At 52.6% G+C, this 15,974-nt stretch overlaps 1 protein-coding gene and 1 long non-coding RNA gene across 2 annotated transcripts in view; one reads left to right on the top strand and one right to left on the bottom strand.

Moving 5' to 3' along the window:
* Window positions 1–15,974, top strand: part of LOC119465109 (WD repeat and HMG-box DNA-binding protein 1-like) — a 546,382-nt gene that overhangs the window by 46,934 nt on the left and 483,474 nt on the right. The gene's annotated exons all lie outside the window — the stretch shown is intronic.
* LOC125940037 (uncharacterized) lies at window positions 12,731–13,978 on the bottom strand. Its single transcript, XR_007463258.1, has 2 exons — window positions 13,883–13,978; window positions 12,731–12,864 (listed from the first exon to the last, which is right to left on the bottom strand). It is a non-coding gene; the product is annotated as an uncharacterized LOC125940037 (long non-coding RNA).

The following is a 15,974-nucleotide window of genomic DNA, read 5'->3' as shown; positions in this document are numbered from 1 at the left end:
ACTTCAAATGGCTCATTATGGTGGTTAAGGAAACGGAGAAGTCGCCAAAGGCGGATGACAACAGAACAGGGCGCGTCTCCGCGATTAGGACTGCGGCTGGAAGGGGCAACCTGGCTGAGGTACGTGCGCACGCACAGGGCCAGTCAAACAGTCAAAAAGAGGGAATGCGCCACGAGAGCGAGGACAAAGGAAGAATGGCGATTCTCCTCGCGTTTACGTCCTCCCTCTCTGAGACGCGAAAGAAAGCTGCGGCCACACGAATTGACAGGTGACGGGAGGGGGCAGTGTATGTCTGACGCCCTTTATTGCCCATGGCGAGGTCCAATGACTTTCAGATTGCGACCTAGTCGAGTGCGCATTAGGAGGTAGTAATTGTCGAATTGGGCGCCTCCGTAAGGTTCTCGTTTGTAAATTTGTAAATGGAGCACGTTGTATTTTTTTCTTTTGTTAGTAATTAAGACCTTATTTCATTTAATTTATAAGGTTCCGCGTTAATCTCGGTGTTTCGTTGTATTGATTGTTATGAGAGCCAGTGGCGCGAATAAAACTGCGAAGCAAGTTTTGCGACGGTAGTGGCTTGTGGACACGCTGATTTTGTAGATAGGCATTGACATTGGAGGTTTGTAGAAATACATCGTTTTGGATAATTCAATGCTTACAGGGTAGGTGCGTTTATCTGCTGCCATTGTGGAATTTTGATGTGCTGAAGCGTATTCGGAGAAACAATTTTATTGCGATAGCAATTATATGGACACTTCAACCGGATTTCTGCCGTCGGCGTCGCCGTCCTCGTCGTCGTCGCCGTGAGGTTCCCTATAGATAAAATCTTCGCCGCGCGCCGTATGCCCGAGCGGAAGCGTGCGGGGACGCGCTCCCACGCGCAAGCAAGGAAGCGGGAAGCCAGCGCCGGAGGGAGCGGGGGGGGGGCGCACCTCTACTCTGCCAACAACCGCGCTCGTCTCGCCCGCACCGTCTCTTATCCCCCAGCGGCTCTGACCTTTATGCGCCGTGCATTCGCCGCTCAGTTTCCGTTGAAGCGATAGACCGCACGTCCCTTCGCCCGCTGCAGCGTATGCTTGCTGCTAGCGTTTTCACAGTCGTCTGCTGTCATTCCGTGTGATCTCTTCGTGTTAGTGCGCGCTCACACCACGCTTGTTCATTCAGTTCGTAATAGTCGGGCCACATTTTCCAACGCACGCTACACATGCAATGCTGCCCGGATCGGCAGTGCAGATCTACAGGTGTGTCCCTTCGCACGCGCTGCCCACGCGAAGCGCTTCTCATCAACACCACAGTTTCACACGCGCCTTCTCGTGCTCATCGAGTCTCTCTTCATGTCGGTCTACTTACGCCGCAGCACACCTGCTTACTTAATCAGCTCATGTTTACTACAATTCATATTGCTACCAAAGCCGCTCACCTTACTTCGTATGACATTGCTGTGTTGCTATCGCATTCATTGCTTCGCCCTTAGATCGAAACTGTGACATTTTTCTTTAACGGTGTTGCGAGCAGATGGTTTTCACACGAAAGTGTTTTATGCCGGGGTCCACCAAGACTTCACTGACGTATTTCCGTCACGGAAATACGTCACACGAACATACACGAACATAATACAAAGAAAGAAACCAGAAGAAAAAGTTCCACAAACATGCAAAATTTGGAAATCGAACCCACGACCTCTCGGTCCGCGACGATAGATCGCCGAGCGTTTAACCCATTGCGCCACAAACGCATTTGCAGAGAGCTACACAGACGCGCCTTATATATCTAACACTCCTCCGTGTACCCGCGCTCTTGCTCGGGGCGGTGCCGCCGCCTACGAGCAGAAAAGAGAAGTACTGCATTATGACACTAACGCGCACCGACAGTGAACGCTTCGGTGGTCTCAGCACTACGACGCCTCGATGCCAGCATTCGAAGGGACGCTGGCATCAAGAAGCAGTACCAACGCCACCTAGGTGGCGTTCACCGTACTCAGCACAGCGGAGCGTGGCCTCCGCAATTAGCTCTGAAAATGTTTCTGAAGTTGATCGCGGAGGCTGCAATTACGACGCGCTGTACGCGCTGATTTGACTCGGTGACGATTCAGTTACGTGCTTTGTCTTGCGCGTTGTATTAGTGTGTCAGTTACGTGCTTCGTCTTTCGCGTTGTGCTAGCGTGTGCAGCGTAGTGCAGCTTCCATATGCACGACGGTTGCTCATGGTCATCGACGTTGGTAGTCGTGATGGAGGAGACGTGCCACCAGGCGTCAGCGTGGGTGCATCAACGCCTAAGGGCGCTTTAGCCACAAAACACCAATAGACATTATATATCAATGTGCAATAAACATTACACTACTTCTGTGAAGACACGTTTCACTTTCGTGTTCTATAGCGATTCCTATATAAGAGGGATCAACCACATTTTTTGTTTTCTGGCTTTAAATGCCACTTTTTCAATCAGCTTAATTAGTAGTTGTAATGGTCATCAGAGTGCAGTACATATGGCATTAGAAGCGCTGGTACTGGCAGTTAGCATTGACCCAACTCACTGCGCAGCATTTATCCCTTTGATGATTTTAAATGCGCTCTCAGTCTCTCAATAAACGCGGCTTTCCCGGGCAAGAGAAACAAAAACGTTAGGTATTAGGTTGGTTGAAATATACATTGAAGTCTAATTTTTCCTTTCGTTAATTTTCGGGAATCTCGAACGAGGACTGCAGGTATAATTCTGATAAGGTTTTATGTGAAGAATGTGTGAACTTGGCAATTCTCATGGTTAGTTGGGTGCTCTCTGTTTGTTGTGCCTTGGGCTTGGCGTGGTCTATTTCCAGAAGGTGTCACCTCGCTTGCTGTGCAACGAACGGCGAAACGAAGCAGAGGCACGGGGTCCACCGGTCTTTTCGATGTGCTTGGATGCTGCAACCCCTTCGAGACCTCCTGTGGTGGCGGACGGGTTGTTATGATCGGCTTGGAACTGCACCTCTCAAATGTGGGAAACAAGCCCGAGCGCCTTTCCCGTGACGAGATAATCCTCTTTCATCCCCGAGGAAGCGTCACACCTCTACGACCTGAGTAGACGCAAAGGGCGAGCTACCAAAGAGGACCCGAGGGGGAGGAGGTCGTCAACTTGACCGCCCGACAGAGGACTGACACTTCTAGAAGTTCCCCGAAGGAGACATCGGCAGGTTATGATCTTCCTGGAAACTGTATCTCTCAAATGTGGGAAGCAAGCCCGAGCGCTTTTCCCGTGACGAGATAATCCCCTTCATCCCCGAGAAAGCGTCTCACCTCTACGACCTGAGCAGACGAAAACGGCGAGTTACCAAGAAGGAGGACCCGAGGGAGAGGAGGTCGTCAACTTGACCACCGGAGAGAGGACTTCCCCGAAGGAGACTTCGGCCACCACGAGGGGATTTAAGGCCGTCCTGGTCCCCGTGTTAAACAGAACCGCCCGAGACTCGGATAGAGTCAAAACCATGTACCAATGAAGTGAATACAATGCTTTCTATTTTTCATCATCACGATGCCCGCCTTCATCGTCGTCTCCTGATTCCTGCGGTGACGACCCACCTCACCCGGTCGAGATTATATCAGCGGTGACTTGCTGCGTGATCAGAGGTAGGGGTGGAGCCGGCGGTATCAGGTTGCGCTGCGCCCCCGGTGGTGGGTCGACGCAGGAGCGGGGGTCGCCATGCGCTTCCCACCGTCTGGGGTGGAGCCGATGGCGACACCCCGTGAGCCGGCGGCTGTATCGGGGCACCCTGCGGACATTTCTGCCGGAGGGACGCAGGGTACACCTGCCGCGGTATCGAGGCTGTATCTCTCAGGAGCGCTGTGGTTACTGGGCACGACTGGTGCGTCAAAGTGGTGCTCCTGAGGAGCTCCGGCCGCAGAGCAGTGCTGGCCGGGCTCGTCGCAGGCACACGTGATCGGGCCGAAAGCAGTGGTCAGAGCTGAACTCCATTCGTGCCAGGACTGCTGCTTGATGCCTTCGTAGTTGTTCCATGCCTTGGCGGCACCGCAGAGTCGTTTCGCTGCAATCAGCCATCTGGAGTGGGCGGGCCAGGGATGACGATCACCCAAGGCATTGATGTTGCGAATCCAAAGTATGACGTCGTCTGGAAAGCCGCGAAACGTCAATATTACCACGAACGCCGGCTGCATGGAAGCGTGGATGGCGTTCCCAGGCAGGACGCAACTGCTGACGGATGCGAAGGCGCTCGTCATACCCTGGAGCTGTTGTGTGTCAGCAACGATATAGCTCGCATGACGTCCGTCAAGCTGCCGGCTGAGTCGCCCGTTGAGCCAGGGGTGGAATCCGCGCACCCTGAGGTGGCAGCAGCGGCCGTACTACTCGGGCCAGCCGGACCAGTGGCCAAGGGAGCGTGAACGGCATCCGTTGAGCCAAGACTGGTGGCGCCCGCGGTACTCACTGCAGCAGGAAGCATGGTCAGGGGAGCGTGAACAGCACCCCTAGCTGGTTGAGGTGGCGATGATATCATGGTGCAGAGATCCAGTGTATGGGAAGCGTAGACGGCGTTCCCTGGCCGCAGGAGGAACGTACTACGGCGCGGATCCATGTCTAAGGCAGCGTGCACGGCATGCCTTGGCGGACCGGAGGTCGAGGTAGTCCCAGGCGCGGCATCTATGACAAGGAAAACGTTGACGGCGTTCCCTCGCCAGAAGGACCCTGGACGGCGAGATGCCGGAGGATGCAAGGCCTCCTCAGCACGGTGCTGAAGGCTGGAGCGCCTTAAGACGAGACTTTCGTCGGCTGCGCCATTGTAAATGACAAAACACAGAGACAGCACTTGTTCCTGGGCCAGTTGTTCTATATCTCTCCTCGTTCTCTTCCTAGCGCCCGGTGTCCTAGCGCCTGAGCCCAAGTGCATCTCCAGGCGCTGATCGAGGGGGATGTCCGGATGTCCTGACCCCCCCTCCCCCCTCAGATTTCTGCATCGCCTCTCGCTGACAGCGTGATGGCCCTGTCGGAAAAAGTTTGGCTACCAGCATTCTTCAAACGTATTTTTCGCAATACCAGTGGTAGCAGCCATGTAGAAGTCAAGCTAGCTCGCTCACAAGTTCAGCTCTTTTCCGTAGGGGTGTGGTGTCGCGAAGTTACCGTAGTTATTTTTTATCATGAGCACCTTAGAGCTCCTGGCGCTGGCCGTGCCCTACTTGTCCCGTCGGCGGCGGCGAGCGAGCGACGGAACGTCCCTTTTGTCAAGTACGCCCATGTCTGCGCGAGCGCCTTGGCGCCTGATTAACTTAGATCCCCCGCGGGGTGCCATCGGTTGCCTCTTACCATTACCTGGAAAAGACAGGGGTGCCGCGTAGCGCGTTCACGCCGGAGAAAGAAAGCTAACAACGTGGTGAAGAGTCGACAGCAGCAATGTGAATACATACAACGTGAATAGAGACAGCGAAAGCGGGACCGTGCGCGTCGCAGGACAATGAGTCCGAGGAAGAACGTTACTTTCTGCAGTCGCTCACGCTAGACAAACTTCAGATGGTGATGATGATTTAATGGCATCCCCTCTGAAACGGGGCGGTGACAAGTAGTCACCTAGCCTGCTTGATTTAATCAGGTATGCTATACATGTTTTACAGCGACGCTGTATATGCCTAGGCGAAACATCCATCAGCGCCCAGGAGGGCCCACCATAGGAACCAGTGCGCATGCGCGAAAAAAAATATGCCGAGTTGGATAGGAGTTAGGAGGAAGAGGAGAGGGAAGATCTGGGTCTTTCACCTCGGGAGTTGCACGTGTTGGTGACGTACAGAGCGGTCCACTGTTAAAGGGAACACCGAAGCGCGTGGCGTCTGCTCGGTGCCACCGCCGGCCGGCGGCTGCATTGAGTGTCGCGCAGGCGCAGTGAGCGTTGTGGGCGGTGCTTTTTGGTCGACTGCCGGGCTTCGGATCGTCGCGAAGCAAGCAGTTCGCGTAATTCGTATTTAATTCGTAATTCGTAGTCAACGCACGGCGGAAAGCAAACGCGATTGTCGCCCAAAAGGCCGTGGGGGTATAGGGGGGAGGGAGGCGGGGCGACGCTGTGCTACGGCACCAAATGCTTATCTTGCAACCCAGCGCAAGGAGAACTGGCACCGCAATCTCCCACGCGAAAGCAAAAAAAAAAATCGTGAGGAAATACGACCGCATTTCTTGCGCCGAGAATACACGGCGTAGTAATTTTAATGGCGCAAATTAATGACGAGACGAGGATTTGTACCGTAACCATTTATTTACACATTCATCAGCATCTGTTTGTGTTGTCATTGTACCTGACGGCCATAATCACAGCCTTGTGGTCGCTAAAGTGTACAGTCAAAGGGTGTCGGCGATGATGATGACGACGATGATGGTGTCGCCGTGCTCGTCGTCGGGGCCTCCTCTTCCAAACTCGTTCCAAAGAACCCGAAGCGCGTTCAAACGACTCGAGTCCTTCTTGATGTTCCCTATCACGCTCAGATTGTTGTCGAACCACAACCGATCGCAAACCTTGCAGCTGTTACCAAAGCTGTAGTCCTCGAAGTCGTGCTTGAAACGGGCGTCCGGCTGTGTAAACTGCCGAGCGCGCGCCGCCGCTTGCGTGGCGCGATCGAGAGCGCGGGCGGCAGCGGGATCAGCCTGTCGTCGTTGCCGCTTGGACTCGGCCTCGCGCCGCTTCACTCGAGGATCAGCGGCTCGCCGTTGACGTTTCTCCGCCGCGTCTCGAACACGAACTTCAGTGTGGGGAAAGTACACAATATATATATATATATATATATATATATATGTATATATATATTTTTACGTGTACTCCGAGACATGTGGACTCAGTAGAAGTGCCTACCGAAGTGAAGAAGACGAGCTGAGGGCAGGTGGCACGGGAGCTGGAAGAAAAAAGAACAAGAAACGAAGAAAAAGAAGTGCTACGTGGCGAACGTGCGGAGGAGCTCGAGCGGCGAAGCCACGGTGGCAGCAGATCGGGTGCGACGCTCGGGAAGAAGAGCTCGGGCCGTGGTTCCTGCTGCTGCCGAGTGACCAAGGCGTGCCTACCCGGGCCAGATGCGGAGGCCTGTTCCGGGACCAAGGACGAGGCCTGCTGAGCGGCTCCTGCCAGGACGCAGTTGCTGAGGGCTGTTCTTGGTCGAGGCCTACCGAGGTGCCGTCCGCGTGGGCCGACCCTGGGTCGCGGTCCTCGTGAGTTGCGGCCGGACAACACAGTGTTGTCCTCAACATAGCCAGGCGCCGCACACGTTAGCGCAGCCGTCTGCCGGCGACGGTTCCAGCAACAGCAACCGTGCCACCTCTGCCTCGGCTCGCCTCGGCGACCGTACCGCGGCAACGACAAGCGAGTCGATCGTCACGACCGAAACCGTGAGATGGTTTTTTCGGAACTTTTGACGCGCCGAACGGTGGTGTAGGACTGAGCGTCGCGTACATCAGTGTGCGCGTGAAAATCCGCTTGACATTGTTTTGTTTTCCGTTCATTTCCTTTCCTTGCCCATCGTGTGTTTGAAAGAAAACCATTTTTTGCCTACTAGCGTTTCTTGTGCGTTTTTCTCGTCTCAAGACACACAAACAAGTGACGAACGTCCATAATCATCACAATTTCTGGCGTCCACGAACAGGACGAAGCTCTCTTTCTATCTTAGAGCCTCACGTTGTTTGTGTGCAGTAGACGAGAATGGACGAGAAGAGAACGCTAGTGGAGCTAGGGAAGGAGATGGGGCTGAGTGGAGAGGCGTTAGTGGCATGGGTGAGCGCTGAGCAGGAGGAAATGAGGGACCAAAGAGCGAAAGAACGAGAAGAGGTGCGCATAACAGCACAGGCAGATCATGAGCGGGAGCTAGCTCGCATGGAGGCTGAACGAGCCCTCCTTGAGGAGCGACGTCGAGCTGCAGAGGCGCAGCGTCCGAATATGACTTCGGTAAGCGACGGCACAGGTGGTGGTCAGAGTTTTCGCAGCCCGAACAAGATGATTCCGCCCTATAATGAGGGTAGAGATGAATTGGATGCCTACATACAGAGATTTGAGAGGGTGGCCACAAGCCAAGGTTGGCCAACAGACAAGTGGGCCTTGTCGCTAAGTTTGTGTCTCACGGGAGAAGCATTAACGGTGGTAGGACGCATGTCTGCTGAGGACTCTACGGACTACGCAAAGCTGAAGCAGACGCTGTTACAGCGGTTCCGTGACACAGAAGAGGGATACCGCGTGAAGTTTCGGGATGCCCGGCCCGAAAATCCTGAGACAGGACGACAGTTCGAACTGCGCCTCTTGGGATACTTCGACCATTGGCAAGAGTTAGCGAAGACGTCGAAGACTTATGAAGCTCTACGAGACAAGATGGTGTCCGAACAGTTTATAAGACGGTGCGACGAGAAGTTGGCTATCTTTCTGGAGGAAAGAGGATGTCGTAATCTGGACACGCTGGCAACGACGGCAGACCAGTACTTGGAAGCCCAGGGAATCGTGAATCTCGCTAAGGGTAAAGAAGAAAAAGGGAAGTCAATGGTCACTGGTAAAGTGGGCACTACAAACGAAAGCAAAGGAAAACTGCTTTGCTTTCTGTGCAACAGGCAGGGCCACACAGCTGCGGATTGATGGACCAAATCCCGAGCACCGAAGTCGCCACAGTGCTGGACGTGCAAGAAGACAGGACACAGATCCGATAGTTGCCCCTCTGACTCTGGAAAACGAGGGGAAGCATCATGCTCTCTCTTAGGATCCGAGAAAGCGCAGCATGAAGAATTAGTGGAACCGGGACTTGATGAGAAAAGGGTAACCCAGAGTCATGACATTTGCGACTGTACACAAAGCAATGCGACATGTGATGGCGGATCGAAGCAAATGCCGACAGCAAAGGGCTACCTGGAAGGAAAATTAGTTACCATGTTACGGGATACCGGATGCAATACAGTTGTGGTGAAACGGTCCTTGGTTCTCGACTCCTAACTAACTGGTAGCATCCGCACTATCCGCTTATTGGATCAGTCTACGAAGAGTTTACCAGAAGCTGAAGTGTGTATTGATTCTCCGTTTTTAAGGGCCAGGTTCTTGCTGTTTGCATGGAGAACCTTTTATATGAAGTTGTGCTAGGCAACGTTACCGGAGTAATTTCAGATACACCCCTTATCCCGAAGCCGGCACAGCGTGCTCGGTCCGCACTGGTCCACACGGATCAGGTTACCCATCAAGACAAAAGTGAACGCATAACTTCACCGAATAGAGGACGGAAAGATAATGTGTCAGCAGCTGTAGGAAAAGAAGACAAGCAACAAAGAGAACTGTCAGTTCCATGGATTAACCCATTGGACATCAGCCCGAAAGAGCTGCGGAAATTACAGAGCACCGATCCCGCGCTAGAAACTTGTTTCGCAGCGTTGGGGAAGAAAACCACATCCAAGAAATCAGCAGTCATAGAGTTTGTGCTGATACGCGATGTTCTCTTCCGATGATACCACACTGTAGAACGGCGAGACTTGGAGCAACTTGTGGTCCCCAAGGATCTCCGGAACACAGTGATGAAAATGGCCCATGAAGGTCTTCTGTCTGGTCATCAGGGGCAAAGGAGGACTACAGACCGTGTCCTTGAAGAATTTTATTGGCCTGGTGTACAGGCGGATGTCACACGTTTTGTAAAGTCGTGTGACATATGTCAAAGGACAGTACCAAAACACCTCGTTGGTCGAATCCCTTTGGGGAATATGCCCATCATTGACACACCATTTCAACGGGTCGCCGTCGACATTATTGGCCCCCTGTCCCTAACTTCAGCTAAGGGAAACAGATACGTGCTAACGATGGTGGACTTTGCTACGCGTTATCCGGATGCGGTAGCACTGCCGAGCATTGAGACCGAGCGGATAGCAGAAGCACTGTTAGAAATCTTTTCCCGGGTTGGAGTCCCACGAGAAATAGTGAGCGACCGTGGAAAGTCGTTCACATCCAACCTTATGCAAGAACTCGGGCGACTACTTTCATTTCGTCAACTTCCTACAACTCCCTATCATCCCATGGCAAACGGACTGGTGGAAAGGTTCAATGGAACTCTCAAACAAATGGTCCGCCGCATGTGCCAAGAATGCCCTAAACAATGGGATAGATACCTGGCTCCCTTGCTTTTCGCATACCGTGAAGTTCCCCAAGCAAGCCTTGGATTCTCGCCATTCGACCTACTTTACGGTCGATTCGTCCGGGGACCGATGTCCATTCTGAAAGAACTGTGGACAGGCGATAACGTTGATGCGGAAACGAAGACAACTTATGGATACGTTGTAGAGCTCCAGGAGCGCCTGCAAAACACCTGCAAGGTAGCCCATGAAGAACTACAGAAGGCCAAAGTCATACAAAAGAAGTATTACGATAAAAAAACGAGAGTTCGACAGCTATCACCAGGTGACAACGTATTGCTGCTCCTACCATCAGATAGGAACAAGCTGATTCTGACATGGAAGGGGCCTTTCACAGTCGTCGAAAAACGTAATGAATATGACTATTTGGTAGACCTCGGAGGTCGAATGAGCCTATTTCATATTAACCGCCTAAAGAAATACGAGGATAGGGAGTCCACAGCTGACGTCCTGCAACAAGCCGCGGTTGTTGTTCAAACGGACACCTCACACCAGCAAGAAATACCTTTTGTTGGCCTACACAAACGAAAAACAACCAAGAAGCGAGGTCACAACAGGGTGACGTGGGAAGAATGTCAGCAAGAAGCTTTTGAAACGTTGCGACGCCTACTATCGTCTAGTCCTGTTTCAAGATCACCGGACTTACAAGAGGCCTTCATATTACGCACGGACGCATCTTCGTCCAGTATTGGTGCCGTCTTATTGCAGCATCACGACGGGGTGCTACATCCAGTAGCCTATGCCAGCCGTAAACTCCTCGTACGGGAAACGCGCTACTCAGCTATCGAGATAGAAGCCCTGGCACTTGTGTGGGCTATTCAAAAGTTTCATGTGTACCTCTTCGGCAAACGTTTCGTGCTGCAAACGGACCACCAGCCTCTCGCTTACATAAACTCTGCCAAACATATGAATAACCGAGTGCTCCGCTGGAGTCTCTTGCTAACGGAATACGACTTCGTGGTTGAGACATTAAGGGCGCCGAAAACATAGGTGCCGACTATCTCAGCCGCGTTTGACTTCTGGACTTCTGATCCTTTTCGGTTCATCGTTTATAAATGAACTCATTTGTGTATTTTTTTAAAGTTGTTTTTTCTAACAACTTTCTTGAGCGGGGGGATATTGTGGGGAAAGGACACAATATTTTTTATATATATATATTTTTTACGTGTACTCCGAGACATGTGGACTCAGTAGAAGCGCCTACCGAAGTGAAGAAGACGAGCTGAGGGCAGGTGGCACGGGAGCTGGAAGAAAAAAGAACAAAAAACGAAGAAAAAGAAGTGCTACGTGTCGAACGTGCGGAAGAGCTCGAGCGGCGAAGCCACGATGGCAGCAGATCGAGTGCGACGCTCGGGAAGAAGAGCTCGGGCCGTGGTTCCTGCTGCGGCCGAGTGACTAAGGCGTACCTACTCGGGCCAGATGCGGAGGCCTGTTCCGGGACCAAGGACGAGGCCTGCTGAGCGGCTCCTGCCAGGACGCAGTTGCTGAGGGCTGTTCTTGGTCGAGGCCTACCGAGGTGCTGTCCGCGTGGGCCGACCCTGGGTCGCGGTCCTCGTGAGTTGCGGCCGGACAACACAGTGTTGTCCTCAACATAGCCAGGCGCCGCACACGGTAGCGCAGCCGTGTGCCGGCGACGGTTCCAGCATCAGCAACCGTGCCATCTCTGCCTCGGCTCGCCTCGGCGACCGTACCGCGGCAACGACAGGCGAGTCGATCGTCACGACCGAAACCGTGAGATGGTTTTTTCGGAACTCTTGACGCGCCGAACGGTGGTGTAGGACTGAGCGTCGCGTACATCAGTGTGCGCGTGAAAATCCGCTGTGAAATTGTTTTGTTTTCCGTTCATTTCCTTTCCTTGCCCATCGTGTGTTTGAAAGAAAACCATTTTTTTGCCTACTAGCGTTTCTTGTGCGTTTTTCTCGTCTCAAGACACACAAACAAGTGACGAACGTCCATAATCATCACATTCAGCGTTCTCGGCTCGCCGTTGACGTCTCACAGCGTCGTATCGAGCACACATTTCCGGATCTTCGGCTCGGCGTTGGCGTTTCGCAGCGGCTTCCCGAGCACGGAGTTCGGTATCGGCAGCTCGCTTCGCTCGCTTGCGTTCGGCATCACGCGCTCTTCGCTTCGCAGCCTTGTCTTCCGCTTCTTCTCCTCCGGTTGATGATGACGTTGAAGCTACTGCAGTGACGTCACCTCCAGCGAGAGGTGTAATGCTCGGGTTGGATTGCATTACACTTCTTGCTAGGGGTACCGTTGCCGTCAGACATTCGCCTTCACCGACTTCTGCCATCGCCTTGAGAGGCGCCCAGCCAGCGAACGGTCGAGAGTGAGGCCACAGAGAAAGGAATTCAACAAGAGGGGACACTCCCATAGGGCCCAGCGGCCGAATTGACTGCAGTGTGCCAAGCGGTCGGTGTCGATCACTTACATCACTTCCGGTTTCGGTTTTGGGCGCGCGTATTTTGAACGTAAGCTAGCACGCCGGCTGCGCCCCCCCCCTCTTTTTTTTTTTTGCTCTTCGTGCAGAATCGGTTTATTATTTAGTAAAAATGATTGCGAACGATCTCGTAAAGTCCCATCGAATCTGTGCCACGTGCAGTTTCACAAAGTAGACGCAAGACCTTTTGTGCAATGAGGAAATATTTATTTTGCTCTATATAAAAGCTCGTTCCGCGCTTTTTGTGCGTTCATCCAACGTTGTGACACCAGCAGGTAAGGCAGTAGTTCCTGTATGAAGCTCCACCGGACGGCACCAGCTGAAAAAAAAGTAAATTACAAGCATGTTACATTTTCAAGCACGTAACAGCATGTTACAAGCATGAGTCATTTTGGTATTTATACATAGGAATACTGCGAGGCGAAACGTGCGAAAGCGGTGAATGGGCGGCATTACAAACAAAAGCAATTCGCTTTTACATACATGGCGTAGAAAATACCCGACTCATCCCAAACATATATGAAAACATCTGATTTCCAAGCGTTCCCCCATTTCCGGGCATTATTTCCTGCACTTTGGCAGCACAAATACACGAGCGACTTCGTGTTTCCAAAACTTGGCCTCGGGCGACGTGACGGTACGCTACATACATAGAGACGGACGCAACAGGCACTCAAGACAAATGCGTGGGTGCAATGCTTTTTTTCAGTCCTTTAGAAGACGTAATTTTCGAATTACAAGTTTCTGATATGTTCGTCGTTCGCGCGTTCTGCCGGCGCCAGCAGCACACCCCATGCATGTTATCACTCTTGGCAATCGCCCATCGCGTTTTCAACAGGCGTGAGTACCGAAAGAAGGTATATGTTGTTGCGGAGCCACAAGAAACGTCACAGACTTGTCCCTCTAAGATTCATTACACGCCAAACTAACTTTATCACCACGGCCGAGCTGCTTATCGCTAACTGCGTCATAGCGCGCTGTGCGGCCAGCGTGCCTCAAAAGTACCCCAGAAAGTAACGAAATTACTTTTTCAGTAATGTCTGGCGTCAGAGAAAGCGGCACAAACTTCCCCTAGCAAGATGCACTAGACTACACATGCACCACGGCTGAGTTCTCGCTAACTGCGACACGGCGCCCTGTGCGGCCAGTGTGACTCAAAAACCGAAATAAGTTACAATAGTCCCATAGGAAGCGTCGGAAACATGTCTCAGCACGATTCATTAACTCAAGTTAACTGCGCCAGGATGGCCGAACTGTTTTTCGCTAACTGCGTCTTAAGTCTCGGTCCCGTGCCGTAAGCCTAATTGCGTCGTAGACTGTGAAACAAGATTTCTCACCTTGCCGTAGTCCAATAGTGCAGTGGTGTCTTGTCCCAGTGCAGAAGGAACGCAAGAATACGCCGAGAGCCCAATAAAACAGGTTACATTAAAAAAAAAGAAAAGAAGGGGGGGGGGGGGGGGACAGACGGGTCGCCGCGCGCGAGCGCTCACACGCGCGCGCAGCCGTCCTCTCTGGCTTCGGAGGAGTGTCTGGCGGATGACGCATGTATCTGGCGCGTCATTGACCTGTGGCTAGGTAAGGCAAGGAAAATAAGTCGCAAAGCTTAAGTTCATTTATACGCAAAACGTTTTAGTTTTCGCGGCAAGTAATTAAAAAAATAAATCTCTGCCTGTTAACTTAAGTTCACTCTTTTTTTTCGACGCTCGCGGCAGCTAACGTTCGGTGTCAAAAGTATAGCGTGACGTATGGTGACGTGTTTCCTGTTGCCAGTTTTTGCCGAGTGTCCCCTCTTGTTGAATTTCTCTCTCTATGGTGAGGCGCGCGCTTCACTCCATTTATATATACGTGTGAGCGAGCGAACGGGAGAGTGGAGCACAGGGAGGAGAGAGAGCGAACCGCGAGAGAAGGAGCGGCGAAGCAATGCACCTACCCTCTCGTATACTCTCTCCACCCACGCGGGAGCTCCGCTGAGTTCCCGCGATGCGAGCGCCCTCACACGCCAGAGCGCGCTCCTCCTCTCCACTCACTCTCCGATACTCCGCCCGCACCACGGCTCCGGTTGCTAGGGGCGAGGATAAGTGCGCGCGCCCGCAGCTGTTGCTATGGGAGAGGGAGTGAGAGCGGAGAGATAACACCTGCCGGCGCGCGGACACCGACAGACGCTTGACATGCCCCGAGTAAGAAATGCATTCGCATTTAAAAAGCGGGGAGGCGGCGCGGGAGGGACGGGGGGAGCAGCTTCTACTCTGCCAACAAATACGCTTGCACTGGCTGTGGTGGCCGTCGCCGGCGCCGTCTCTTTATCTCCACCACGGCCAGGCTCGACTGGCGCGCGCACTCGCTTCTTAAGAAGCGAGCGCGCGCGCCCGTCGAGCCCGGCCGTGTCTCCACACGGCTCTGACCTTTATGCGCTGTCCATTCGCCGCTCAGTTTCCGTTGAAGCGATAGACCGCACGATTCTTCGCCCGCTGCAGCGGCCGTGCCAGCGTTTTGACATTCGTTGTCTGCGGTCATTCAGTGTGATCTATTCATGTTTGCTTGTGAGCGATGACACCACGCTTGTCAATTCAGTTAGAAAGCGAATGTGTCCAAGTTTATGCGGCCGATAAAACTACTCTACTATCCCTATTCCGAATAGCTGTCTACCAATTTACTGTCGCAATTGATGCTTCGCCTTTCGGGCGAAACTGCGACATTTTTCTTGAGCTAAAACAAGTATTTCGCGCTATGATATCGTGTTATTTGTCTCATCGTCCTATCTTGTTTTTTACTTTCTTTAAATTAGCTTGGCCCGGGTTAGCTGGTACATGATCTATACACTGTTCATTTACGTCAACCTGGCCGCCATCTTAGGTCTCTAGCACGGCAAGAACATGCGTTAAATAAAGTGTCAGACAACAGATGTCACTCGCTCTCTGAATCGGTATAAGCGGAACTTTAAAAGATTACTGCGCAAAACGGCACAACAGTGTAAGAAGCGCGCTGCCGTTTTCGGCGACGAGCACGTCCCGAACATAACTCGCTCGAAATGGTAAAAGCCGCGACTGCACGCAAAGAGTAAAGGTAAACAACAAATTGATAACAGTGTTTATGCTGTGAAAACCGGTTACTGTCAAAAAAGTTGTCGCAGTTTCACCTAAAACGCGAAGCATCAATTGTGATAGCAAATTTGTAGAGAGCTATACAGAGTAATGATATTAGCTTTATCAGCTGTATAAACTTGGACATGCAGCAGCACCGGCCACACGCCGAACTGTTGTCGACGCCGTCGGCGTTTTGCACGCGTTCGCTCAAAATACGTGCGGCGTTGGTGACTGTTGCTGGAGCCTCTGATATAAATAGGCACTTGGTGCCGCAGCTAAACGTCGCCTCCCTTCCCTCCCCCTCCCCTCCCCCACGGCCTCTCGCGCGTCGGAAGAAGGCGCGTTT

The sequence above is a fragment of the Dermacentor silvarum genome, chromosome 9 (assembly GCF_013339745.2).
Source record: "Dermacentor silvarum isolate Dsil-2018 chromosome 9, BIME_Dsil_1.4, whole genome shotgun sequence".
Classification (NCBI taxonomy): Eukaryota; Metazoa; Arthropoda; class Arachnida; order Ixodida; family Ixodidae; genus Dermacentor; species Dermacentor silvarum.
This window is presented reverse-complemented; position numbering and strand designations above follow the sequence as displayed.